This window comes from Dermacentor andersoni, chromosome 1 (genome assembly GCF_023375885.2).
Source record: "Dermacentor andersoni chromosome 1, qqDerAnde1_hic_scaffold, whole genome shotgun sequence".
Classification (NCBI taxonomy): Eukaryota; Metazoa; Arthropoda; class Arachnida; order Ixodida; family Ixodidae; genus Dermacentor; species Dermacentor andersoni.
Genome location: NC_092814.1, coordinates 272,659,716 through 272,666,002, shown reverse-complemented (window position 1 = coordinate 272,666,002; position 6,287 = coordinate 272,659,716).

The following is a 6,287-nucleotide window of genomic DNA, read 5'->3' as shown; positions in this document are numbered from 1 at the left end:
CCTTGCAATGTGAGATTCGAGCCGCGTAGCGTCTATACATGCGCCATTTGCATTACAGTCGCATACTATTACACCAGGTGGCATGCCATGTAGCAGCTGCATAGGTAGCGGTACAAGGTCAAGAAGTTTGGAGAGAGGAAACAAAGTTTAAGATGTTGAAATAATGATGTAATGATAAACATGTATGACATACCTGATTAATTCAAGCAGGCTAGGTGACTGTGCTTCACCGTCCCGTTTGGAAGGAAATACCATTAAATCGGCATAATCATCATAACCATCGTATTATGCCATTTGACATGCGCGCCGCGTAGTGTCGATGCGTACAAACTTTGCATTGCAGTTCCGTTATATTCCACAAGGTGTCCCGACATGCAGCAGTTGCATATAGCAGTTGCATGCTGCATGCAGCTGACCCTGGATGTAGTTGGCTTGGTGACTATTTTTCACCATACCGTTTCGAAGGGGATGCCATCATTATCATCACAATCATCAACAGCAATGTACCATGCCATGAGTCAAGGATGGGACATAGGCCACGTAGTCCGGATACCTATGTTTTCTCTTACATACACGTTATGGCGCCTCCTCGCAAGGTACGAACCGCTGCTGAAGAAGCGAATCATTGAGCTACGCACGTTACTGCAATCTGGGAACACCGGGCTCAGCAGACAGCTGTGCAGAGAGCAGGACAAGCCGCAGCTCGCCGTCGACGCCGGGCGGACAGTTCGGATCGTTCTCGTGAAAACGACGCGAAGGTAGTTCACCGCGAGCTCCCATGGACCCGCTCCTCCAGCTTACGCTGTGACTGTGCTGCGTGTTCCGCGCAGGCCTGTGACATCTAATCTAATTCACTCTAGCAACTATGACATACCCGTAAAACGTTACGTTTTACTGACGATGCTCCGTTGCTCATTTGCGCTACATAAGCTAGCATTTTCAGGTCCTCCTGTTTGCCATGCATCTCGTAAATTTTACACGCTTTTATTCATCCTACTATCACAATTTTTGGAAATTCATCTTGGGCTCTATTAGCCACAGTATTTTGTGCTAACTTATGAGTAGTCATTTAGCTGATTTATCGTTCTGCGGCTTATGCAACTGAGCTCAATGTAATGACACAGTCATCGACTATGGGACCTCCTTCTGTATAACATTGTTCTTTGTAACCTGTAATTTATTATGAATAAATGAATTTCCATTTCAATTTCAATGTGTAGCAAATTTCTTACTTGCTTTCTAAGTTTCTCATTTTTTTTCGAATTAGGTGGACTCTTTGATAAGAGTACAAATATATTTAAGAAAAAGTGTCCGACGATTACGGTATTCCCTAAAGCGAAATTTGAGCGCAGCTCGATGCGCGCTTTCATTTCGCGATATATCGAGGCAAAGAATTCGACACCGAAATTACCGCACCGACAGAGAGTGGGTCAGTGCCATCAGCGCCTTCGCAAAGGGAAGGGTAGTATGGCAACACTGGCACAATGAGCGGCATCGGAGCCAGCTGTGGAAGAAGACGACGACGATCGCGCGAGCAGTGGCACGAGGCGCGTTCGCGCGGTTACGCGAAGGGACGCCGGCGCTCAACCCAGGAACGAGCACCCAAGTGCTGCGATATAAAATTAATTGGGATTTGTAAAAGCGCTGCTTTCCAATGCGTTTGTATGTGCGCAAAGCACCGTTATTTGCTGGTAAATTATTTCTTAAGGTCACATGAGCGCAAGAGATCTAATATCGGGGAAATATGAAGGCAGAACAGCACAATTCAAAAATGAATAAGAAAAATTAATTAATTTTGTCTTTTGCCTTCTTTCAGTAAGTCATGGTTTTATGGTACATCGAAGTTCAAGAGAAAGCAAGGAGAGGAAAGGTACGGAAGTCAGCTAGACGAGCGTCCGGTTCGCTACCCTGCACTGTGGTTAACGGAAAGGGGGAAGAGACAGAGGGAGGAAGTTGGCGCACACAGTAGGACTAAAATTGTTCACTGAGACCGGTGTTCTTTGTAAAAAAAAGGCGGAGTTCCGACAGAAAAGCGAACATTGATTGCGATGTAAGAAGTAAGGACCATAAGAAGTAAGGACAACACTTTTATCGGCCGTATCAACTTGTAACATTCGCTTGCTAACTAATTAAGAAGCATGGTGTCAGCGCGCACAGCAAACATGAACACATCACACTCGATCACCGCGGACACTCGCTGTTGAAACGCCGGCGTGGTAGCACAGCGGTAGCAGAAGCGAGCGAAAGGACCTTCGTGGTGTCTATCGCTTCAACGCAAACTGAGCGCCAGAAACACACAGCACGCACACGCCTACGAGCCGTCGACGCACCCAGAACGTGCTGCCCCCAACGCAGATCGCTTTCAAGATACGGCAGCGCGACCGCGCGCCGCCGCCACACACGCAGTTGCAGCCGGACTAACTAACGAAACCTCGGGGTACCCAGCACATGTCAGGCGGGAGGCCTGCGCAAGAACTCTGCACATTAAGGAGTGACAGCATGACTTATTCAGTGCGCTTGTGAAGCAAATATTTGCCATGCCCCGTTTAACCCGCTTGGAATGGCCCGACAGATAAGACGAAAGCGGCTTGTTCCCCCGGGGCTTATATATCCAGCACTAGTGATCTCTAGAGACACTAAGACGCAAATCTTCATTCTGTCCTCGTCTTTTGCGCTGTGTAGACATGTCGATATTGAATAACCAACTCGCCCAAACTTCTACTTTATCCACTAAAATAAGCCCTATACATCAACTGCACTTACCTGCACCCCTAATTAAAAAAAAAAAAAAAACTCATTCTTAATATGTGCATTGCACGCCATGACGACGCTCTTCGTTTCTCTCCGAAGCACTAGATTTGACCAGATACTTTAGTTACCCGTCACGGTGTGGCCTTGTGAAGCATATATGAATGGGTTGTTTCATATATCACCCAAGTCATCCACAGTAGCTATAGCATATATAGACGTATGAGCAGGCAAGTAGCTCCAGCATTCACAAGGAGGAATGTTTCTATCTGTCTGGTTGCTATTATGAGTGACGGGTGTCCGAACACTTGTAAATGAAGAAATCCCTTCCGCGACAAAAGTTTTGCCAATGCAGTTTCTAGTTTTGCATTTGTGATTCCTAATTTTTCCGTTCAGGTGTCACTTATCCACGATAGTACATTCATAAAGCCATCTCTTCACGTGTTGCCGCCATCACTGGTGACATCAAGGGTACAAGTGCATTTTGTTTATCAAGAAACAAAGAAAATTTGCATAGTGTAGCGCCTATCTTCAAAAGTTGAGGGTTTAAAACTCTGCTCTTATGCAGTCTTCAAGTCGGCTATGTTTTGATACCGACTTGGTATCATTTAGAAGGCATGCGGAACCTTTTCAACAGCGCAATAATCACTAGAGACCGGAACTTAAGGTAAAATGCCTATTATATCCTTACGTTCTTATCGTGTCCCGTCATTATTGTGCTTATAAATGATTATTTCAATGTTGGGGCCCATATTAGAATTTCATTGCCTAAAAATGACCTTTTGCTACGCGTTTTCCTATCCCCATTTTGTTTGTAATGTTATGACCCGCTGGGAAACTTGGATGAAGGCAGCTGATTGTTACCACAAAGATCCTGCCAATGTAAATGCAGTTATTAGCAGCTTTTCAATGGTTTCGAATATTGCTCTGAGAAGGGCTCAAAGTGCTCTACGCGATGATGCACTTGAAGACGAAATAATTGTGGAGTTTGTTACGGTTGAATTTTGGCCTTGTTGGTACATCTTTTCGGAAGTTCAGACCAGAAGTAAAAAAAAAAGGAGAGAAAACATACGGACAGGAGAGAAAACATATGCAAGCGCTAATCCGAATGAACAGCCCTGACCGAGGAACCTTCTGCTACGCTTGAGGGTATGGGATGATTGAACGCTTCGAAGTACAAGTATGCAGCCGCTAACTTTGGTGGATGTTAAGCGTTCCTTTTCTGTGCACTAACTAATATTCAGTGAAATAAGGGACTGCATGAAACCCAAGAATCCTGCATATTGCTTGTTTGTCACACCAGATTTCAGATAAATCTTGTAATCTACGAAATTTGCCGCATTCCATTTCATCGAGAAAATTAAGTAAATTTCACAAAACAGGGACTTAGTGGTCTAAGATGCCCCGCGGTAGTTGTTTAATAAAGGAAAGTATTTGGCGCCTATATACGCCTTAAATGACAGCTTCAGTGCCAGCTGTAGGCGCCAAAAACAGCATTGTTTAGTGCCTGTACATGCGGTCTGCAAAAATGATACTCGATGGGGGCGAAATGCGAAAACACCCGTGTATTTAGATTTAGATGCACGTTAAAAAACCCCAGGTGGTCGAAATTTCCGGAGTCCTCCACTACGGCGTGCCTCATAATCAGAAAGTGGTTTTGGCACGTAAAACCCCATAAGTTAATTTTTAATTTAAAAAATGATACTACGTACTTCATAGTAAGTCATCGGTGTCACAACTATTTGCGGAAATTATATTATTAGTACCTGCATGATCTGAGCCAACCCTCTTCTAGTCTAGACGCCATGTCGTCACTCCAAAGCGGCGTACTATTCTTGAAAGAGTAAAGGGCTCAAAATCTTAACGAGTTATACATACATACATACATACATACATACATACATACATACATACATACATACATACATACATACATACATACATACATACATACATACATACATACATACATACATACATCATCATCATCATCATCCTGGTTACGCCCACTGCCGGGCAAAGGCCTCTCCCATACTGCTCCAACAACCCCGGTACATACATACATATGGGCGGGATGGAAAGGCGCATCAATGTGCTCCAAAAATAATTACAAGAGAAAGTTTACGCATTGTGTTTGCAAAATGCTGGTGTTAATGCTCCCTCGGTAGGCCAAGAAATGTTTAGGCAATTGGTTCATTCCACCTGGCATTTCTCGTAGTGCTGCAGTTACAATAATTTCTCTGAAAGTAGCCAGGACACTTGCTTGAAAAGCCATCTCACATTGCAACCGACACTCAGGCAGAACAATTGCCGGCCTCGGCCGCCGGACTAAACATGTTTCTAGCCACAACCCATCACCGCCGTCTCAGCACCAAGCGAAACGGACGGATTTCACTTCTGAGGACGTCCACAGAGTGAAATAATCATGGCTCATTTGAAAATAATCATGAAACTATATTCCACGAAACAGCCGCCCCTCAGAATGCTGCATTGGTAATAACGACGAGCGTTGCGCAAGATTCGATCGTTGAATGACATATCTTCGTATTGCTAGTCGGCCAGTTGTCACATCCAACATTAGTGCGTAAGTGACAGTGACGCACGGTACGGCAGCTCGGGTCTTTAACCGCCCAGTGCGAAGGACATAAACAACGAAAGGCACACTGAAGGTGGTTGAAAGCGTGCGCTTGTCTGTGAGATTTGGATTCCCATTTCCTGTGGCAGCCTGCGCTGCCGGGCCAAGAGCGCTAAGAGTGTTTTTCCTGAGCGGTGTTTTTCCACAGCTCTCTTGCGTGGCACAAAGTCCGAGCAGTATACGTGGACAAAGTCACGTGCAATGAGTCACGTAAACAGCAACTCGCAGCGTGACCTTTCGTTGTCCCAATTCTGTTAGGAGCAGACAAGTGTATTTGCACCTTACTTCATACATTTGCATAGCGTTATCAATAAGCATCTATAAATGTTCTTTATTCTCGCTCCAACCTAAACGGAGCCGCTTAAACAAGCTCTAAAATTTTGTCTTGTTAGTCAAGACAGAGTAAAATTTATTGCGCTAATGTTATCTAGAGTACACGACTGGGTTGGAAGAAATGGGTCAGATTGTAGCTTGTCATCTGCGGAAATGAAACAATAGAACTCAAGAAATGTCTTATTCACAATAATAATTTTTCACTCAGATATGCTACAAAGGATACCAACGTTAAACGCAGAGTATAGTGCATACCTGGTGTAAGGAAACGCGTAACTGATCATTCGCAGCTCATAGTACATTTGTCGTACTGGTTTTCACTTTATTGTAAAATGCAGGAACGTTGCTAGAGGTATTCGTAAATGCAAATCACGTCGATCAAATATATTTTCTCTCAGTCACTATCAACTTCGACACCTTTCCTTCAACAATAATGGCGATCATGTTATTTTTATTCCTCTGTATTTCACGAGTGGAAGAACCATTCGTAGAGGCGTTCCGCAGGGGTTTACAGAGGCTTGGCGCCCATCTTGAACCGATTCCAGCGAAGCACATAGCATCAAGTTGATAA